Below are 20,866 nucleotides of genomic sequence, written 5' to 3'. Positions count from 1 at the left end.
TAATGACTTGCATATCATTTAGCTATATGAAATATTAAGCAACAAAAATATGAACAGCAAGTTAAAACCCCTGCAGATGGCATTTAAAGGGACTTGGAAAGGATGACGATGATGGATGAGTTGCTGCTTCTTCTTTCTTTTCGCTACTCGTTTTCTTCTTTTCACATAGACAAGTGATTTGGCAGGGGCACAACTGACCGTGAGTGTTTGTAAAACTCCACTTGGTAGCAGTGGGATTTGAACCCACGCCTCCGAAGAGAATGGAGCTTAAATTCAGCGCCTTAGACCACTCGGCCACGCTACCTCTATGAAGAAGACTTTGCCGACTTTTTCACGAAAGAAGGTGAATTTATGTTGAATTGGAAGAGGCAAGAATCATCATTTCCAGTCTCATAAAAGCAGCTTCCTCTTCAACCTCGCCTCAGCACACAGTCACATACAACACTTTGCAAAAGGCATCCTGGCAGGATATGTCACTACTTGATCTTCTTTCTTCTCCTGCTATTCTGAATAAGTAGATGAACGCTTACGTTTTATCGTCCGGCCTTTTAACACCCTGCACATTACAAATGTTCCAATTTCAGCATGGGTTTATTGGTGTGCTATGAATTCTCACAGCTTAGACTCAGAGTACATGACAATCTGGTAGTGTACATAGCATATTTGTATCAAGTCGTTTTCTTGGAGGGACACAGCACCGTTCCCATTTTGACATACCAGCTTGAACTCCTTGGATAATTAAAAGGGCCATCTTGAGTGGATTGCTGCTGCTTATGTGTCATTAATGACTTGCATATCATTTAGCTATATGAAATATTAAGCAACAAAAATATGAACAGCAAGTTAAAACCCCTGCAGATGGCATTTAAAGGGACTTGGAAAGGATGACTTGATGATGGATGAGTTGCTGCTTCTTCTTTCTTTTCGCTACTCGTTTTCTTCTTTTCACATAGACAAGTGATTTGGCAGGGGCACAACTGACCGTGAGTGTTTGTAAAACTCCACTTGGTAGCGGTGGGATTTGAACCCACGCCTCGAACGAGAATGGAGCTTAAATGCAGCGCCTTAGACCACACAGCCACGCTACCTCTATGAAGAAGTCTTTGCCGACTTTTTCACGAAAGAAGGTGAATTTATGTTGAATTGGAAGAGGCAAGAATCATCATTTCCAGTCTGATAAAAGCAGCTTCCTCTTCAACCTCGCCTCAGCACACAGTCACATACAACACTTTGCAAAAGGCATCCTGGCAGGATATGTCACTACTTGATCTTCTTTCTTCTCCTGCCATTCTGAATAAGTAGATGAACGCTTACGTTTTATCGTCCGGCCTTTTAACACCCTGCACATTACTAATGTTCCAATTTCAGCATGGGTTTATTGGTGTGCTATGAATTCTCACAGCTTAGACTCAGAGTACATGACAATCTGGTAGTGTACATAGCATACTTGTATCAAGTCGTTTTCTTGGAGGGACACAGCACCGTTCCCATTTTGACATACCTGCTTGAACTCCTTGGATAATTAAAAGGCCCATCTTGAGTGGATTGCTGCTGCTTATGTGTCATAAATGACTTGCATATCATTTAGCTATATGAAATATTAAGCAACAAAAATATGAACAGCAAGTTAAAACCCCTGCAGATGGCATTTAAAGGGACTTGGAAAGGATGACGATGATGGATGAGTTGCTGCTTCTTCTTTCTTTTCGCTACTCGTTTTCTTCTTTTCACATAGACAAGTGATTTGGCAGGGGCACAACTGACCGTGGGTGTTTGTAAAACTCCACTTGGTAGCAGTGGGATTTGAACCCACGCCTCCGAAGAGAATGGAGCTTAAATCCAGCGCCTTAGACCACTCGGCCATGCTACCTCTATGAAGAAGACTTTGCCGACTTTTTCACGAAAGAAGGTGAATTTATGTTGAATTGGAAGAGGCAAGAATCATCATTTCCAGTCTCATAAAAGCAGCTTCCTCTTCAACCTCGCCTCAGTACACAGTCACATACAACACTTTGCAAAAGGCATCCTGGCAGGATATGTCACTACTTGATCTTCTTTCTTCTCCTGCCATTCTGAATAAGTAGATGAACGCTTACGTTTTATCGTCCGGCCTTTTAACACCCTGCACATTACAAATGTTCCAATTTCAGCATGGGTTTATTGGTGTGCTATGAATTCTCACAGCTTAGACTCAGAGTACATGACAATCTGGTAGTGTACATAGCATATTTGTATCAAGTCGTTTTCTTGGAGGGACACAGCACCGTTCCCATTTTGACATACCAGCTTGAACTCCTTGGATAATTAAAAGGCCCATCTTGAGTGGATTGCTGCTGCTTATGTGTCATTAATGACTTGCATATCATTTAGCTATATGAAATATTAAGCAACAAAAATATGAACAGCAAGTTAAAACCCCTGCAGATGGCATTTAAAGGGACTTGGAAAGGATGACGATGATGGATGAGTTGCTGCTTCTTCTTTCTTTTCGCTACTCGTTTTCTTCTTTTCACATAGACAAGTGATTTGGCAGGGGCACAACTGACCGTGAGTGTTTGTAAAACTCCACTTGGTAGCAGTGGGATTTGAACCCACGCCTCCGAAGAGAATGGAGCTTAAATCCAGCGCCTTAGACCACTCGGCCACGCTACCTCTATGAAGAAGTCTTTGCCGACTTTTTCACGAAAGAAGGTGAATTTATGTTGAATTGGAAGAGGCAAGAATCATCATTTCCAGTCTGATAAAAGCAGCTTCCTCTTCAACCTCGCCTCAGCACACAGTCACATACAACACATTGCAAAAGGCATCCTGGCAGGATATGTCACTACTTGATCTTCTTTCTTCTCCTGCCATTCTGAATAAGTAGATGAACGCTTACGTTTTATCGTCCGGCCTTTTAACACCCTGCACATTACAAATGTTCCAATTTCAGCATGGGTTTATTGGTGTGCTATGAATTATCACAGCTTAGACTCAGAGTACATGACAATCTGGTAGTGTACATAGCATATTTGTATCAAGTCGTTTTCTTGGAGGGACACAGCACCGTTCCCATTTTGACATACCAGCTTGAACTCCTTGGATAATTAAAAGGCCCATCTTGAGTGGATTGCTGCTGCTTATGTGTCATTAATGACTTGCATATCATTTAGCTATATGAAATATTAAGCAACAAAAATATGAACAGCAAGTTAAAACCCCTGCAGATGGCATTTAAAGGGACTTGGAAAGGATGACGATGATGGATGAGTTGCTGCTTCTTCTTTCTTTTCGCTACTCGTTTTCTTCTTTTCACATAGACAAGTGATTTGGCAGGGGCACAACTGACCGTGAGTGTTTGTAAAACTCCACTTGGTAGCAGTGGGATTTGAACCCACGCCTCCGAAGAGAATGGAGCTTAAATTCAGCGCCTTAGACCACTCGGCCACGCTACCTCTATGAAGAAGACTTTGCCGACTTTTTCACGAAAGAAGGTGAATTTATGTTGAATTGGAAGAGGCAAGAATCATCATTTCCAGTCTCATAAAAGCAGCTTCCTCTTCAACCTCGCCTCAGCACACAGTCACATACAACACTTTGCAAAAGGCATCCTGGCAGGATATGTCACTACTTGATCTTCTTTCTTCTCCTGCTATTCTGAATAAGTAGATGAACGCTTACGTTTTATCGTCCGGCCTTTTAACACCCTGCACATTACAAATGTTCCAATTTCAGCATGGGTTTATTGGTGTGCTATGAATTCTCACAGCTTAGACTCAGAGTACATGACAATCTGGTAGTGTACATAGCATATTTGTATCAAGTCGTTTTCTTGGAGGGACACAGCACCGTTCCCATTTTGACATACCAGCTTGAACTCCTTGGATAATTAAAAGGGCCATCTTGAGTGGATTGCTGCTGCTTATGTGTCATTAATGACTTGCATATCATTTAGCTATATGAAATATTAAGCAACAAAAATATGAACAGCAAGTTAAAACCCCTGCAGATGGCATTTAAAGGGACTTGGAAAGGATGACTTGATGATGGATGAGTTGCTGCTTCTTCTTTCTTTTCGCTACTCGTTTTCTTCTTTTCACATAGACAAGTGATTTGGCAGGGGCACAACTGACCGTGAGTGTTTGTAAAACTCCACTTGGTAGCGGTGGGATTTGAACCCACGCCTCCGAAGAGAATGGAGCTTAAATCCAGCGCCTTAGACCACTCGGTCACGCTACCTCTATGAAGAAGTCTTTGCCGACTTTTTCACGAAAGAAGGTGAATTTATGTTGAATTGGAAGAGGCAAGAATCATCATTTCCAGTCTGATAAAAGCAGTTTCCTCTTCAACCTCGCCTCAGCACACAGTCACATACAACACTTTGCAAAAGGCATCCTGGCAGGATATGTCACTACTTGATCTTCTTTCTTCTCCTGCCATTCTGAATAAGTAGATGAACGCTTACGTTTTATCGTCCGGCCTTTTAACACCCTGCACGTTACAAATGTTCCAATTTGAGCATGGGTTTATTGGTGTGCTATGAATTCTCACAGCTTAGACTCAGAGTACATGACAATCTGGTAGTGTACATAGCATACTTGTATCAAGTCGTTTTCTTGGAGGGACACAGCACCGTTCCCATTTTGACATACATGCTTGAACTCCTTGGATAAATAAAAGGCCCATCTTGAGTGGATTGCTGCTGCTTATGTGTCATAAATGACTTGCATATCATTTAGCTATATGAAATATTAAGCAACAAAAATATGAACAGCAAGTTAAAACCCCTGCAGATGGCATTTAAAGGGACTTGGAAAGGATGACTTGATGATGGATGAGTTGCTGCTTCTTCTTTCTTTTCACTACTCGTTTTCTTCTTTTCACATAGACAAGTGATTTGGCAGGGGCACAACTGACCGTGAGTGTTTGTAAAACTCCACTTGGTAGCGGTGGGATTTGAACCCACGCCTCCGAAGAGAATGGAGCTTAAATCCAGCGCCTTAGACCACTCGGCCACGCTACCTCTATAAAGAAGTCTTTGCCGACTTTTTCACGAAAGAAGGTGAATTTATGTTGAATTGGAAGAGGCAAGAATCATCATTTCCAGTCTGATAAAAGCAGCTTCCTCTTCAACGTCGCCTTAGCACACAGTCACATACAACACTTTGCAAAAGGCATCCTGGCAGGATATGTCACTACTTGATCTTCTTTCTTCTCCTGCCATTCTGAATAAGTAGATGAACGCTTACGTTTTATCGTCCGGCCTTTTAACACCCTGCACATTACAAATGTTCCAATTTCAGCATGGGTTTATTGGTGTGCTATGAATTCTCACAGCTTAGACTCAGAGTACATGACAATCTGGTAGTGTACATAGCATATTTGTATCAAGTCGTTTTCTTGGAGGGACACAGCACCGTTCCCATTTTGACATACCTGCTTGAACTCCTTGGATAATTAAAAGGCCCATCTTGAGTGGATTGCTGCTGCTTATGTGTCATTAATGACTTGCATATCATTTAGCTATATGAAATATTAAGCAACAAAAATAGGAACAGCAAGTTAAAACCCCTGCAGATGGCATTTAAAGGGACTTGGAAAGGATGACTTGATGATGGATGAGTTGCTGCTTCTTCTTTCTTTTCGCTACTCGTTTTCTTCTTTTCACATAGACAAGTGATTTGGCAGGGGCACAACTGACCGTGGGTGTTTGTAAAACTCCACTTGGTAGCAGTGGGATTTGAACCCACGCCTCCGACGAGAATGGAGCTTAAATGCAGCGCCTTAGACAACTCGGCCACGCTACCTCTATGAAGAAGTCTTTGCCGACTTTTTCACGAAAGAAGGTGAATTTATGTTGAATTGGAAGAGGCAAGAATCATCATTTCCAGTCTGATAAAAGGAGCTTCCTCTTCAACGTCGCCTTAGCACACAGTCACATACAACACTTTGCAAAAGGCATCCTGGCAGGATATGTCACTACTTGATATTCTTTCTTCTCCTGCCATTCTGAATAAGTAGATGAACGCTTACGTTTTATCGTCCGGACTTTTAACACCCTGCACATTACAAATGTTCCAATTTCAGCATGGGTTTATTGGTGTGCTATGAATTCTCACAGCTTAGACTCAGAGTACATGACAATCTGGTAGTGTACATAGCATATTTGTATCAAGTCGTTTTCTTGGAGGGACACAGCACCGTTCCCATTTTGACATACCTGCTTGAACTCCTTGGATAATTAAAAGGGCCATTTTGAGTGGATTGCTGCTGCTTATGTGTCATTAATGACTTGCATATCATTTAGCTATATGAAATATTAAGCAACAAAAATAGGAACAGCAAGTTAAAACCCCTGCAGATGGCATTTAAAGGGACTTGGAAAGGATGACTTGATGATGGATGAGTTGCTGCTTCTTCTTTCTTTTCGCTACTCGTTTTCCTCTTTTCACATAGACAAGTGATTTGGCAGGGGCACAACTGACCGTGAGTGTTTGTAAAACTCCACTTGGTAGCGGTGGGATTTGAACCCACGCCTCTGAAGAGAATGGAGCTTAAATCCAGCGCCTTAGACCACTCGGCCACGCTACCTCTATGAAGAAGTCTTTGCCGACTTTTTCACGAAAGACGGTGAATTTATGTTGAATTGGAAGAGGCAAGAATCATCATTTCCAGTCTGATAAAAGCAGCTTCCTCTTCAACCTCGCCTCAGCACACAGTCACATACAACACTTTGCAAAAGGCATCCTGGCAGGATATGTCACTACTTGATCTTCTTTCTTCTCCTGCCATTCAGAATAAGTAGATGAATGTTTAAGTTTTATCGTCCGGCCTTTTAACACCCTGCACGTTACAAATGTTCCAATTTCAGCTTGGGTTTATTGGTGTGCTATGAATTCTCACAGCTTAGACTCAGAGTACATGACAATCTGGTAGTGTACATAGCATACTTGTATCAAGTCGTTTTCTTGGAGGGACACAGCACCGTTCCCATTTTGACATACCTGCTTGAACTCCTTGGATAATTAAAAGGCCCATCTTGAGTGGATTGCTGCTGCTTATGTGTCATTAATGACTTGCATATCATTTAGCTATATGAAATATTAAGCAACAAAAATATGAACAGCAAGTTAAAACCCCTGCAGATGGCATTTAAAGGGACTTGGAAAGGATAACTTGATGATGGATGAGTTGCTGCTTCTTCTTTCTTTTCACTACTCGTTTTCTTCTTTTCACATTGACAAGTGATTTGGCAGGGGCACAACTGACCGTGAGTGTTTGTAAAACTCCACTTGGTAGCGGTGGGATTTGAACCCACGCCTCCGAAGAGAATGGAGCTTAAATCCAGCGCCTTAGACCACTCGGCCACGCTACCTCTATGAAGAAGTCTTTGCCGACTTTTTCACGAAAGAAGGTGAATTTATGTTGAATTGGAAGAGGCAAGAATCATCATTTCCAGTCTGATAAAAGCAGCTTCCTCTTCAACCTCGCCTCAGCACACAGTCACATACAACACTTTGCAAAAGGCATCCTGGCAGGATATGTCACTACTTGATCTTCTTTCTTCTCCTGCCATTCAGAATAAGTAGATGAATGTTTAAGTTTTATCGTCCGGCCTTTTAACACCCTGCACGTTACAAATGTTCCAATTTCAGCTTGGGTTTATTGGTGTGCTATGAATTCTCACAGCTTAGACTCAGAGTACATGACAATCTGGTAGTGTACATAGCATACTTGTATCAAGTCGTTTTCTTGGAGGGACACAGCACCGTTCCCATTTTGACATACCTGCTTGAACTCCTTGGATAATTAAAAGGCCCATCTTGAGTGGATTGCTGCTGCTTATGTGTCATTAATGACTTGCATATCGTTTAGCTATATGAATTATTAAGCAACAAAAATATGAACAGCAAGTTAAAACCCCTGCAGATGGCATTTAAAGGGACTTGGAAAGGATGACTTGATGATGGATGAGTTGCTGCTTCTTCTTTCTTTTCACTACTCGTTTTCTTATTTTCACATAGACAAGTGATTTGGCAGGGGCACAACTGACCGTGAGTGTTTGTAAAACTCCACTTGGTAGCGGTGGGATTTGAACCCACGCCTCCGAAGAGAATGGAGCTTAAATCCAGCGCCTTAGACCACTCGGCCACGCTACCTCTACGAAGAAGTCTTTGCCGACTTTTTCACGAAAGAAGGTGAATTTATGTTGAATTGGAAGAGGCAAGAATCATCATTTCCAGTCTGATAAAAGCAGCTTCCTCTTCAACCTCGCCTCAGCACACAGTCACATACAACACTTTGCAAAAGGCATCCTGGCAGGATATGTCACTACTTGATCTTTCTTCTCCTGCCATTCTGAATAAGTAGATGAACGCTTACGTTTTATCGTCCGGCCTTTTAACACCCTGCACATTACAAATGTTCCAATTTCAGCATGGGTTTATTGGTGTGCTATGAATTCTCACAGCTTAGACTCAGAGTACATGACAATCTGGTAGTGTACATAGCATATTTGTATAAAGTCGTTTTCTTGGAGGGACACAGCACCGTTCCCATTTTGACATACCTGCTTGAACTCCTTGGATAATTAAAAGGGCCATCTTGAGTGGATTGCTGCTGCTTATGTGTCATTAATGACTTGCATATCATTTAGCTATATGAAATATTAAGCAACAAAAATATGAACAGCAAGTTAAAACCCCTGCAGAGGGCATTTAAAGGGACTTGGAAAGGATGACTTGATGATGGATGAGTTGCTGCTTCTTCTTTCTTTTCGCTACTCGTTTTCTTCTTTTCACATAGACAAGTGATTTGGCAGGGGCACAACTGACCGTGAGTGTTTGTAAAACTCCACTTGGTAGCAGTGGGATTTGAACCCACGCCTCCAAAGAGAATGGAGCTTAAATCCAGCGCCTTAGACCACTCGGCCACGCTACCTCTATGAAGAAGTCTTTGCTGACTTTTTCACGAAAGAAGGTGAATTTATGTTGAATTGGAAGAGGGAAGAATCATCATTTCCAGTCTGATAAAAGCAGCTTCCTCTTCAACCTCGCCTTAGCACACAGTCACATACAACACTTTGCAAAAGGCATCCTGGCAGGATATGTCACTACTTGATCTTCTTTCTTCTCCTGCCATTCTGAATAAGTAGATGAACACTTACGTTTTATCGTCCGGCCTTTTAACACCCTGCACATTACAAATGTTCCAATTTCAGCATGGGTTTATTGGTGTGCTATGAATTCTCACAGCTTAGACTCAGAGTACATGACAATCTGGTAGTGTACATAGCATATTTGTATCAAGTCGTTTTCTTGGAGGGACACAGCACCGTTCCCATTTTGACATACCAGCTTGAACTCCTTGGATAATTAAAAGGCCCATCTTGAGTGGATTGCTGCTGCTTATGTGTCATTAATGACTTGCATATCATTTAGCTATATGACATATTAAGCAACAAAAATATGAACAGCAAGTTAAAACCCCTGCAGATGGCATTTAAAGGGACTTGGAAAGGATGACTTGATGATGGATGAGTTGCTGCTTCTTCTTTCTTTTGGCTACTCGTTTTCTTCTTTTCACATAGACAAGTGATTTGGCAGGGGCACAACTGACCGTGAGTGTTTGTAAAACTCCACTTGGTAGCAGTGGGATTTGAACCCACGGCTCCAAAGAGAATGGAGCTTAAATCCAGCGCCTTAGACCACTCGGCCACGCTACCTCTATGAAGAAGTCTTTGCCGACTTTTTCACGAAAGAAGGTGAATTTATGTTGAATTGGAAGAGGGAAGAATCATCATTTCCAGTCTGATAAAAGCAGCTTCCTCTTCAACCTCGCCTCAGCACACAGTCACATACAACACTTTGCAAAAGGCATCCTGGCAGGATATGTCACTACTTGATCTTCTTTCTTCTCCTGCCATTCAGAATAAGTAGATGAACGCTTACGTTTTATCGTCCGGCCTTTTAACACCCTGCACATTACAAATGTTTCAATTTCAGCATGGGTTTATTGGTGTGCTATGAATTCTCACAGCTTAGACTCAGAGTACATGACAATCTGGTAGTGTACATAGCATATTTGTATCAAGTCGTTTTCTTGGAGGGACACAGCACCGTTCCCATTTTGACATACCAGTTTGAACTCCTTGGATAATTAAAAGGCCCATCTTGAGTGGATTGCTGCTGCTTATGTGTCATTAATGACTTGCATATCATTTAGCTATATGAAATATTAAGCAACAAAAATATGAACAGCAAGTTAAAACCGCTGCAGATGGCATTTAAAGGGACTTGGAAAGGATGACGATGATGGATGAGTTGCTGCTTCTTCTTTCTTTTCGCTACTCGTTTTCTTCTTTTCACATAGACAAGTGATTTGGCAGGGGCACAACTGACCGTGAGTGTTTGTAAAACTCCACTTGGTAGCGGTGGGATTTGAACCCACGCCTCCGACGAGAATGGAGCTTAAATGCAGCGCCTTAGACAACACGGCCACGCTACCTCTATGAAGAAGTCTTTGCCGACTTTTTCACGAAAGAAGGTGAATTTATGTTGAATTGGAAGAGGCAAGAATCATCATTTCCAGTCTGATAAAAGCAGCTTCCTCTTCAACCTCGCCTTAGCACACAGTCACATACAACACTTTGCAAAAGGCATCCTGGTAGGATATGTAACTACTTGATCTTCTTTCTTCTCCTGCCATTCTGAATAAGTAGATGAACGCTTACGTTTTATCGTCCGGCCTTTTAACACCCTACACATTACAAATGTTCCAATTTCAGCATGGGTTTATTGGTGTGCTATGAATTCTCACAGCTTAGACTCAGAGTACATGACAATCTGGTAGTGTACATAGCATATTTGTATCAAGTCGTTTTCTTGGAGGGACACAGCACCGTTCCCATTTTGACATACCTGCTTGAACTCCTTGGATAATTAAAAGGGCCATCTTGAGTGGATTGCTGCTGCTTATGTGTCATAAATGACTTGCATATCATTTAGCTATATGAAATATTAAGCAACAAAAATATGAACAGCAAGTTAAAACCCCTGCAGATGGCATTTAAAGGGACTTGGAAAGGATGACTTGATGATGGATGAGTTGCTGCTTCTTCTTTCTTTTCGCTACTCGTTTTCTTCTTTTCACATAGACAAGTGATTTGGCAGGGGCACAACTGACCGTGAGTGTTTGTAAAACTCCACTTGGTAGCGGTGGGATTTGAACCCACGCCTCCGACGAGAATGGAGCTTAAATCCAGCGCCTTAGACCACTCGGCCACGCTACCTCTATGAAGAAGTCTTTGCCGACTTTTTCACGAAAGAAGGTGAATTTATGTTGAATTGGAAGAGGCAAGAATCATCATTTCCAGTCTGATAAAAGCAGCTTCCTCTTCAACCTCGCCTCAGCACACAGTCACATACAACACTTTGCAAAAGGCATCCTGGCAGGATATGTCACTACTTGATCTTCTTTCTTCTCCTGCCATTCAGAATAAGTAGATGAACGCTTACGTTTTATCGTCCGGCCTTTTAACACCCTGCACATTACAAATGTTTCAATTTCAGCATGGGTTTATTGGTGTGCTATGAATTCTCACAGCTTAGACTCAGAGTACATGACAATCTGGTAGTGTACATAGCATATTTGTATCAAGTCGTTTTCTTGGAGGGACACAGCACCGTTCCCATTTTGACATACCAGTTTGAACTCCTTGGATAATTAAAAGGCCCATCTTGAGTGGATTGCTGCTGCTTATGTGTCATTAATGACTTGCATATCATTTAGCTATATGAAATATTAAGCAACAAAAATATGAACAGCAAGTTAAAACCGCTGCAGATGGCATTTAAAGGGACTTGGAAAGGATGACGATGATGGATGAGTTGCTGCTTCTTCTTTCTTTTCGCTACTCGTTTTCTTCTTTTCACATAGACAAGTGATTTGGCAGGGGCACAACTGACCGTGAGTGTTTGTAAAACTCCACTTGGTAGCGGTGGGATTTGAACCCACGCCTCCGACGAGAATGGAGCTTAAATGCAGCGCCTTAGACCACACGGCCACGCTACCTCTATGAAGAAGTCTTTGCCGACTTTTTCACGAAAGAAGGTGAATTTATGTTGAATTGGAAGAGGCAAGAATCATCATTTCCAGTCTGATAAAAGCAGCTTCCTCTTCAACCTCGCCTTAGCACACAGTCACATACAACACTTTGCAAAAGGCATCCTGGTAGGATATGTAACTACTTGATCTTCTTTCTTCTCCTGCCATTCTGAATAAGTAGATGAACGCTTACGTTTTATCGTCCGGCCTTTTAACACCCTACACATTACAAATGTTCCAATTTCAGCATGGGTTTATTGGTGTGCTATGAATTCTCACAGCTTAGACTCAGAGTACATGACAATCTGGTAGTGTACATAGCATATTTGTATCAAGTCGTTTTCTTGGAGGGACACAGCACCGTTCCCATTTTGACATACCTGCTTGAACTCCTTGGATAATTAAAAGGGCCATCTTGAGTGGATTGCTGCTGCTTATGTGTCATAAATGACTTGCATATCATTTAGCTATATGAAATATTAAGCAACAAAAATATGAACAGCAAGTTAAAACCCCTGCAGATGGCATTTAAAGGGACTTGGAAAGGATGACTTGCTGCTTCTTCTTTCTTTTCGCTACTCGTTTTCTTCTTTTCACATAGACAAGTGATTTGGCAGGGGCACAACTGACCGTGAGTGTTTGTAAAACTCCACTTGGTAGCGGTGGGATTTGAACCCACGCCTCCGAAGAGAATGGAGCTTAAATCCAGCGCCTTAGACCACTCGGCCACGCTACCTCTATAAAGAAGTCTTTGCCGACTTTTTCACGAAAGAAGGTGAATTTATGTTGAATTGGAAGAGGCAAGAATCATCATTTCCAGTCTGATAAAAGCAGCTTCCTCTTCAACCTCGCCTCAGCACACAGTCACATACAACACTTTGCAAAAGGCATCCTGGCAGGATATGTCACTACTTGATCTTCTTTCTTCTCCTGCCATTCAGAATAAGTAGATGAACGCTTACGTTTTATCGTCCGGCCTTTTAACACCCTGCACATTACAAATGTTCCAATTTCAGCATGGGTTTATTGGTGTGCTATGAATTCTCACAGCTTAGACTCAGAGTACATGACAATCTTGTAGTGTACATAGCATATTTGTATCAAGTCGTTTTCTTGGAGGGACACAGCACCGTTCCCATTTTGACATACCAGTTTGAACTCCTTGGATAATTAAAAGGCCCATCTTGAGTGGATTGCTGCTGCTTATGTGTCATTAATGACTTGCATATCATTTAGCTATATGAAATATTAAGCAACAAAAATATGAACAGCAAGTTAAAACCGCTGCAGATGGCATTTAAAGGGACTTGGAAAGGATGACGATGATGGATGAGTTGCTGCTTCTTCTTTCTTTTCGCTACTCGTTTTCTTCTTTTCACATAGACAAGTGATTTGGCAGGGGCACAACTGACCGTGAGTGTTTGTAAAACTCCACTTGGTAGCGGTGGGATTTGAACCCACGCCTCCGACGAGAATGGAGCTTAAATGCAGCGCCTTAGACCACACGGCCACGCTACCTCTATGAAGAAGTCTTTGCCGACTTTTTCACGAAAGAAGGTGAATTTATGTTGAATTGGAAGAGGCAAGAATCATCATTTCCAGTCTGATAAAAGCAGCTTCCTCTTCAACCTCGCCTTAGCACACAGTCACATACAACACTTTGCAAAAGGCATCCTGGTAGGATATGTAACTACTTGATCTTCTTTCTTCTCCTGCCATTCTGAATAAGTAGATGAACGCTTACGTTTTATCGTCCGGCCTTTTAACACCCTACACATTACAAATGTTCCAATTTCAGCATGGGTTTATTGGTGTGCTATGAATTCTCACAGCTTAGACTCAGAGTACATGACAATCTGGTAGTGTACATAGCATATTTGTATCAAGTCGTTTTCTTGGAGGGACACAGCACCGTTCCCATTTTGACATACCTGCTTGAACTCCTTGGATAATTAAAAGGGCCATCTTGAGTGGATTGCTGCTGCTTATGTGTCATAAATGACTTGCATATCATTTAGCTATATGAAATATTAAGCAACAAAAATATGAACAGCAAGTTAAAACCCCTGCAGATGGCATTTAAAGGGACTTGGAAAGGATGACGATGATGGATGAGTTGCTGCTTCTTCTTTCTTTTCGCTACTTGTTTTCTTCTTTTCACATAGACAAGTGATTTGGCAGGGGCACAACTGACCGTGAGTGTTTGTAAAACTCCACTTGGTAGCGGTGGGATTTGAACCCACGCCTCCGAAGAGAATGGAGCCTAAATCCAGCGCCTTAGACCACTCGGCCACGCTACCTCTATAAAGAAGTCTTTGCCGACTTTTTCACGAAAGAAGGTGAATTTATGTTGAATTGGAAGAGGCAAGAATCATCATTTCCAGTCTGATAAAAGCAGCTTCCTCTTCAACCTCGCCTCAGCACACAGTCACATACAACACTTTGCAAAAGGCATCCTGGCAGGATATGTCACTACTTGATCTTCTTTCTTCTCCTGCCATTCTGAATAAGTAGATGAACGCTTACGTTTTATCGTCCGGCCTTTTAACACCCTGCACATTACAAATGTTCCAATTTCAGCATGGGTTTATTGGTGTGCTATGAATTCTCACAGCTTAGACTCAGAGTACATGACAATCTGGTAGTGTACATAGCATATTTGTATCAAGTCGTTTTCTTGGAGGGACACAGCACCGTTCCCATTTTGACATACCAGCTTGAACTCCTTGGATAATTAAAAGGCCCATCTTGAGTGGATTGCTGCTGCTTATGTGTCATTAATGACTTGCATATCATTTAGCTATATGAAATATTAAGCAACAAAAATATGAACAGCAAGTTAAAACCGCTGCAGATGGCATTTAAAGGGACTTGGAAAGGATGACGATGATGGAGGAGTTGCTGCTTCTTCTTTCTTTTCGCTACTTGTTTTCTTCTTTTCACATAGACAAGTGATTTGGCAGGGGCACAACTGACCGTGAGTGTTTGTAAAACTCCACTTGGTAGCGGTGGGATTTGAACCCACACCTCCGAAGAGAATGGAGCTTAAATCCAGCGCCTTAGACCACTCGGCCACGCTACCTCTATAAAGAAGTCTTTGCCGACTTTTTCACGAAAGAAGGTGAATTTATGTTGAATTGGAAGAGGCAAGAATCATCATTTCCAGTCTGATAAAAGCAGCTTCCTCTTCAACCTCGCCTCAGCACACAGTCACATACAACACTTTGCAAAAGGCATCCTGGCAGGATATGTCACTACTTGATCTTCTTTCTTCTCCTGCCATTCTGAATAAGTAGATGAACGCTTACGTTTTATCGTCCGGCCTTTTAACACCCTGCACATTACAAATGTTCCAATTTCAGCATGGGTTTATTGGTGTGCTATGAATTCTCACAGCTTAGACTCAGAGTACATGACAATCTGGTAGTGTACATAGCATATTTGTATCAAGTCGTTTTCTTGGAGGGACACAGCACCGTTCCCATTTTGACATACCTGCTTGAACTCCTTGGATAATTAAAAGGGCCATCTTGAGTGGATTGCTGCTGCTTATGTGTCATTAATGACTTGCATATCATTTAGCTATATGAAATATTAAGCAACAAAAATATGAACAGCAAGTTAAAACCCCTGCAGATGGCATTTAAAGGGACTTGGAAAGGATGACTTGCTGCTTCTTCTTTCTTTTCGCTACTCGTTTTCTTCTTTTCACATAGACAAGTGATTTGGCAGGGGCACAACTGACCGTGAGTGTTTGTAAAACTCCACTTGGTAGCGGTGGGATTTGAACCCACGCCTCCGAAGAGAATGGAGCTTAAATCCAGCGCCTTAGACCACTCGGCCACGCTACCTCTATGAAGAAGTCTTTGCCGACTTTTTCACGAAAGAAGGTGAATTTATGTGTAATTGGAAGAGGCAAGAATCATCATTTCCAGTCTGATAAAAGCAGCTTCCTCTTCAACCTCGCCTCAGCACACAGTCACATACAACACTTTGCAAAAGGCATCCTGGCAGGATATGTCACTACTTGATCTTCTTTCTTCTCCTGCCATTCTGAATAAGTAGATGAACGCTTACGTTTTATCGTCCGGCCTTTTAACACCCTGCACATTACAAATGTTCCAATTTCAGCATGGGTTTATTGGTGTGCTATGAAATCTCACAGCTTAGACTCAGAGTACATGACAATCTGGTAGTGTACTTAGCATACTTGTATCAAGTCGTTTTCTTGGAGGGACACAGCACCGTTCCCATTTTGACATACCAGCTTGAACTCCTTGGATAATTAAAAGGCCCATCTTGAGTGGATTGCTGCTGCTTATGTGTCATTAATGACTTGCATATCATTTAGCTATATGAAATATTAAGCAACAAAAATATGAACAGCAAGTTAAAACCCCTGCAGATGGCATTTAAAGGGACTTGGAAAGGATGACGATGATGGATGAGTTGCTGCTTCTTCTTTCTTTTCGCTACTCGTTTTCTTCTTTTCACATAGACAAGTGATTTGGCAGGGGCACAACTGACCGTGAGTGTTTGTAAAACTCCACTTGGTAGCGGTGGGATTTGAACCCACGCCTCCGAAAAGAATGGAGCTTAAATCCAGCGCCTTAGACCACTCGGCCACGCTACCTCTATAAAGAAGTCTTTGCCGACTTTTTCACGAAAGAAGGTGAATTTATGTTGAATTGGAAGAGGCAAGAATCATCATTTCCAGTCTGATAAAAGCAGCTTCCTCTTCAACCTCGCCTCAGCACACAGTCACATACAACACTTTGCAAAAGGCATCCTGGCAGGATATGTCACTACTTGATCTTCTTTCTTCTCCTGCCATTCTGAATAAGTAGATGAACGCTTACGTTTTATCGTCCGGCCTTTTAACACCCTGCACATTACAAATGTTCCAATTTCAGCATGGGTTTATTGGTGTGCTATGAATTCTCACAGCTTAGACTCAGAGTACATGACAATCTGGTAGTGTACATAGCATATTTGTATCAAGTCGTTTTCTTGGAGGGACACAGCACCGTTCCCATTTTGACATACCTGCTTGAACTCCTTGGATAATTAAAAGGGCCATCTTGAGTGGATTGCTGCTGCTTATGTGTCATTAATGACTTGCATATCATTTAGCTATATGAAATATTAAGCAACAAAAATATGAACAGCAAGTTAAAACCCCTGCAGATGGCATTTAAAGGGACTTGGAAAGGATGACTTGCTGCTTCTTCTTTCTTTTCGCTACTCGTTTTCTTCTTTTCACATAGACAAGTGATTTGGCAGGGGCACAACTGACCGTGAGTGTTTGTAAAACTCCACTTGGTAGCGGTGGGATTTGAACCCACGCCTCCGAAGAGAATGGAGCTTAAATCCAGCGCCTTAGACCACTCGGCCACGCTACCTCTATGAAGAAGTCTTTGCCGACTTTTTCACGAAAGAAGGTGAATTTATGTGTAATTGGAAGAGGCAAGAATCATCATTTCCAGTCTGATAAAAGCAGCTTCCTCTTCAACCTCGCCTCAGCACACAGTCAAATACAACACTTTGCAAAAGGCATCCTGGCAGGATATGTCACTACTTGATCTTCTTTCTTCTCCTGCCATTCAGAATAAGTAGATGAACGCTTACGTTTTATCGTCCGGCCTTTTAACACCCTGCACATTACAAATGTTCCAATTTCAGCATGGGTTTATTGGTGTGCTATGAATTCTCACAGCTTAGACTCAGAGTACATGACAATCTTGTAGTGTACATAGCATATTTGTATCAAGTCGTTTTCTTGGAGGGACACAGCACCGTTCCCATTTTGACATACCAGTTTGAACTCCTTGGATAATTAAAAGGCCCATCTTGAGTGGATTGCTGCTGCTTATGTGTCATTAATGACTTGCATATCATTTAGCTATATGAAATATTAAGCAACAAAAATATGAACAGCAAGTTAAAACCGCTGCAGATGGCATTTAAAGGGACTTGGAAAGGATGACGATGATGGATGAGTTGCTGCTTCTTCTTTCTTTTCGCTACTCGTTTTCTTCTTTTCACATAGACAAGTGATTTGGCAGGGGCACAACTGACCGTGAGTGTTTGTAAAACTCCACTTGGTAGCGGTGGGATTTGAACCCACGCCTCCGACGAGAATGGAGCTTAAATGCAGCGCCTTAGACCACACGGCCACGCTACCTCTATGAAGAAGTCTTTGCCGACTTTTTCACGAAAGAAGGTGAATTTATGTTGAATTGGAAGAGGCAAGAATCATCATTTCCAGTCTGATAAAAGCAGCTTCCTCTTCAACCTCGCCTTAGCACACAGTCACATACAACACTTTGCAAAAGGCATCCTGGTAGGATATGTAACTACTTGATCTTCTTTCTTCTCCTGCCATTCTGAATAAGTAGATGAACGCTTACGTTTTATCGTCCGGCCTTTTAACACCCTACACATTACAAATGTTCCAATTTCAGCATGGGTTTATTGGTGTGCTATGAATTCTCACAGCTTAGACTCAGAGTACATGACAATCTGGTAGTGTACATAGCATATTTGTATCAAGTCGTTTTCTTGGAGGGACACAGCACCGTTCCCATTTTGACATACCTGCTTGAACTCCTTGGATAATTAAAAGGGCCATCTTGAGTGGATTGCTGCTGCTTATGTGTCATAAATGACTTGCATATCATTTAGCTATATGAAATATTAAGCAACAAAAATATGAACAGCAAGTTAAAACCCCTGCAGATGGCATTTAAAGGGACTTGGAAAGGATGACGATGATGGATGAGTTGCTGCTTCTTCTTTCTTTTCGCTACTTGTTTTCTTCTTTTCACATAGACAAGTGATTTGGCAGGGGCACAACTGACCGTGAGTGTTTGTAAAACTCCACTTGGTAGCGGTGGGATTTGAACCCACGCCTCCGAAGAGAATGGAGCCTAAATCCAGCGCCTTAGACCACTCGGCCACGCTACCTCTATAAAGAAGTCTTTGCCGACTTTTTCACGAAAGAAGGTGAATTTATGTTGAATTGGAAGAGGCAAGAATCATCATTTCCAGTCTGATAAAAGCAGCTTCCTCTTCAACCTCGCCTCAGCACACAGTCACATACAACACTTTGCAAAAGGCATCCTGGCAGGATATGTCACTACTTGATCTTCTTTCTTCTCCTGCCATTCTGAATAAGTAGATGAACGCTTACGTTTTATCGTCCGGCCTTTTAACACCCTGCACATTACAAATGTTCCAATTTCAGCATGGGTTTATTGGTGTGCTATGAATTCTCACAGCTTAGACTCAGAGTACATGACAATCTGGTAGTGTACATAGCATATTTGTATCAAGTCGTTTTCTTGGAGGGACACAGCACCGTTCCCATTTTGACATACCAGCTTGAACTCCTTGGATAATTAAAAGGCCCATCTTGAGTGGATTGCTGCTGCTTATGTGTCATTAATGACTTGCATATCATTTAGCTATATGAAATATTAAGCAACAAAAATATGAACAGCAAGTTAAAACCGCTGCAGATGGCATTTAAAGGGACTTGGAAAGGATGACGATGATGGAGGAGTTGCTGCTTCTTCTTTCTTTTCGCTACTTGTTTTCTTCTTTTCACATAGACAAGTGATTTGGCAGGGGCACAACTGACCGTGAGTGTTTGTAAAACTCCACTTGGTAGCGGTGGGATTTGAACCCACACCTCCGAAGAGAATGGAGCTTAAATCCAGCGCCTTAGACCACTCGGCCACGCTACCTCTATAAAGAAGTCTTTGCCGACTTTTTCACGAAAGAAGGTGAATTTATGTTGAATTGGAAGAGGCAAGAATCATCATTTCCAGTCTGATAAAAGCAGCTTCCTCTTCAACCTCGCCTCAGCACACAGTCACATACAACACTTTGCAAAAGGCATCCTGGCAGGATATGTCACTACTTGATCTTCTTTCTTCTCCTGCCATTCTGAATAAGTAGATGAACGCTTACGTTTTATCGTCCGGCCTTTTAACACCCTGCACATTACAAATGTTCCAATTTCAGCATGGGTTTATTGGTGTGCTATGAATTCTCACAGCTTAGACTCAGAGTACATGACAATCTGGTAGTGTACATAGCATATTTGTATCAAGTCGTTTTCTTGGAGGGACACAGCACCGTTCCCATTTTGACATACCTGCTTGAACTCCTTGGATAATTAAAAGGGCCATCTTGAGTGGATTGCTGCTGCTTATGTGTCATTAATGACTTGCATATCATTTAGCTATATGAAATATTAAGCAACAAAAATATGAACAGCAAGTTAAAACCCCTGCAGATGGCATTTAAAGGGACTTGGAAAGGATGACTTGCTGCTTCTTCTTTCTTTTCGCTACTCGTTTTCTTCTTTTCACATAGACAAGTGATTTGGCAGGGGCACAACTGACCGTGAGTGTTTGTAAAACTCCACTTGGTAGCGGTGGGATTTGAACCCACGCCTCCGAAGAGAATGGAGCTTAAATCCAGCGCCTTAGACCACTCGGCCACGCTACCTCTATGAAGAAGTCTTTGCCGACTTTTTCACGAAAGAAGGTGAATTTATGTGTAATTGGAAGAGGCAAGAATCATCATTTCCAGTCTGATAAAAGCAGCTTCCTCTTCAACCTCGCCTCAGCACACAGTCACATACAACACTTTGCAAAAGGCATCCTGGCAGGATATGTCACTACTTGATCTTCTTTCTTCTCCTGCCATTCTGAATAAGTAGATGAACGCTTACGTTTTATCGTCCGGCCTTTTAACACCCTGCACATTACAA

General features: G+C 41.9%; 21 non-coding genes across 21 annotated transcripts; all 21 read right to left on the bottom strand.

Moving 5' to 3' along the window:
• Positions 1-222: 222 nt before the first annotated feature.
• Positions 223-304, bottom strand: trnal-uaa (transfer RNA leucine (anticodon UAA)). The gene is given in 2 exon segments: positions 223-257; positions 267-304. It is a non-coding gene; the product is annotated as a tRNA-Leu (tRNA).
• A 1,484-nt stretch (positions 305-1,788) lies between these two features.
• trnal-uaa (transfer RNA leucine (anticodon UAA)) lies at positions 1,789-1,870 on the bottom strand. Its single transcript has one exon. It is a non-coding gene; the product is annotated as a tRNA-Leu (tRNA).
• A 700-nt stretch (positions 1,871-2,570) lies between these two features.
• trnal-uaa (transfer RNA leucine (anticodon UAA)) lies at positions 2,571-2,652 on the bottom strand. The gene has a single exon. It is a non-coding gene; the product is annotated as a tRNA-Leu (tRNA).
• Positions 2,653-3,352: 700 nt separating this feature from the next.
• On the bottom strand, positions 3,353-3,434 carry trnal-uaa (transfer RNA leucine (anticodon UAA)). Its single transcript is given in 2 exon segments — positions 3,353-3,387; positions 3,397-3,434. It is a non-coding gene; the product is annotated as a tRNA-Leu (tRNA).
• Positions 3,435-4,136: 702 nt separating this feature from the next.
• Positions 4,137-4,218, bottom strand: trnal-uaa (transfer RNA leucine (anticodon UAA)). The gene has a single exon. It is a non-coding gene; the product is annotated as a tRNA-Leu (tRNA).
• Positions 4,219-4,920: 702 nt separating this feature from the next.
• On the bottom strand, positions 4,921-5,002 carry trnal-uaa (transfer RNA leucine (anticodon UAA)). Its single transcript has one exon. It is a non-coding gene; the product is annotated as a tRNA-Leu (tRNA).
• Positions 5,003-6,488: 1,486 nt separating this feature from the next.
• Positions 6,489-6,570, bottom strand: trnal-uaa (transfer RNA leucine (anticodon UAA)). The gene is given in 2 exon segments: positions 6,489-6,523; positions 6,533-6,570. It is a non-coding gene; the product is annotated as a tRNA-Leu (tRNA).
• A 702-nt stretch (positions 6,571-7,272) lies between these two features.
• trnal-uaa (transfer RNA leucine (anticodon UAA)) lies at positions 7,273-7,354 on the bottom strand. Its single transcript has one exon. It is a non-coding gene; the product is annotated as a tRNA-Leu (tRNA).
• A 702-nt stretch (positions 7,355-8,056) lies between these two features.
• On the bottom strand, positions 8,057-8,138 carry trnal-uaa (transfer RNA leucine (anticodon UAA)). The gene has a single exon. It is a non-coding gene; the product is annotated as a tRNA-Leu (tRNA).
• A 699-nt stretch (positions 8,139-8,837) lies between these two features.
• trnal-uaa (transfer RNA leucine (anticodon UAA)) lies at positions 8,838-8,919 on the bottom strand. Its single transcript has one exon. It is a non-coding gene; the product is annotated as a tRNA-Leu (tRNA).
• A 702-nt stretch (positions 8,920-9,621) lies between these two features.
• trnal-uaa (transfer RNA leucine (anticodon UAA)) lies at positions 9,622-9,703 on the bottom strand. The gene has a single exon. It is a non-coding gene; the product is annotated as a tRNA-Leu (tRNA).
• A 1,484-nt stretch (positions 9,704-11,187) lies between these two features.
• trnal-uaa (transfer RNA leucine (anticodon UAA)) lies at positions 11,188-11,269 on the bottom strand. The gene has a single exon. It is a non-coding gene; the product is annotated as a tRNA-Leu (tRNA).
• Positions 11,270-12,738: 1,469 nt separating this feature from the next.
• Positions 12,739-12,820, bottom strand: trnal-uaa (transfer RNA leucine (anticodon UAA)). The gene has a single exon. It is a non-coding gene; the product is annotated as a tRNA-Leu (tRNA).
• Positions 12,821-14,302: 1,482 nt separating this feature from the next.
• Positions 14,303-14,384, bottom strand: trnal-uag (transfer RNA leucine (anticodon UAG)). Its single transcript has one exon. It is a non-coding gene; the product is annotated as a tRNA-Leu (tRNA).
• A 700-nt stretch (positions 14,385-15,084) lies between these two features.
• On the bottom strand, positions 15,085-15,166 carry trnal-uaa (transfer RNA leucine (anticodon UAA)). The gene has a single exon. It is a non-coding gene; the product is annotated as a tRNA-Leu (tRNA).
• Positions 15,167-15,853: 687 nt separating this feature from the next.
• trnal-uaa (transfer RNA leucine (anticodon UAA)) lies at positions 15,854-15,935 on the bottom strand. The gene has a single exon. It is a non-coding gene; the product is annotated as a tRNA-Leu (tRNA).
• A 700-nt stretch (positions 15,936-16,635) lies between these two features.
• On the bottom strand, positions 16,636-16,717 carry trnal-uaa (transfer RNA leucine (anticodon UAA)). Its single transcript is given in 2 exon segments — positions 16,636-16,670; positions 16,680-16,717. It is a non-coding gene; the product is annotated as a tRNA-Leu (tRNA).
• Positions 16,718-17,404: 687 nt separating this feature from the next.
• On the bottom strand, positions 17,405-17,486 carry trnal-uaa (transfer RNA leucine (anticodon UAA)). Its single transcript has one exon. It is a non-coding gene; the product is annotated as a tRNA-Leu (tRNA).
• A 1,482-nt stretch (positions 17,487-18,968) lies between these two features.
• Positions 18,969-19,050, bottom strand: trnal-uag (transfer RNA leucine (anticodon UAG)). The gene has a single exon. It is a non-coding gene; the product is annotated as a tRNA-Leu (tRNA).
• A 700-nt stretch (positions 19,051-19,750) lies between these two features.
• trnal-uaa (transfer RNA leucine (anticodon UAA)) lies at positions 19,751-19,832 on the bottom strand. Its single transcript has one exon. It is a non-coding gene; the product is annotated as a tRNA-Leu (tRNA).
• A 687-nt stretch (positions 19,833-20,519) lies between these two features.
• On the bottom strand, positions 20,520-20,601 carry trnal-uaa (transfer RNA leucine (anticodon UAA)). Its single transcript has one exon. It is a non-coding gene; the product is annotated as a tRNA-Leu (tRNA).
• Between the last annotated feature and the right edge of the window lie 265 nt (positions 20,602-20,866).

Source organism: Brachyhypopomus gauderio, chromosome 1, assembly GCF_052324685.1.
Source record: "Brachyhypopomus gauderio isolate BG-103 chromosome 1, BGAUD_0.2, whole genome shotgun sequence".
Taxonomy (NCBI): domain Eukaryota; kingdom Metazoa; phylum Chordata; class Actinopteri; order Gymnotiformes; family Hypopomidae; genus Brachyhypopomus; species Brachyhypopomus gauderio.
The sequence above is the reverse complement of the archived record's forward strand: the minus strand, read 5'-3'. Positions and strand labels throughout refer to the sequence as shown.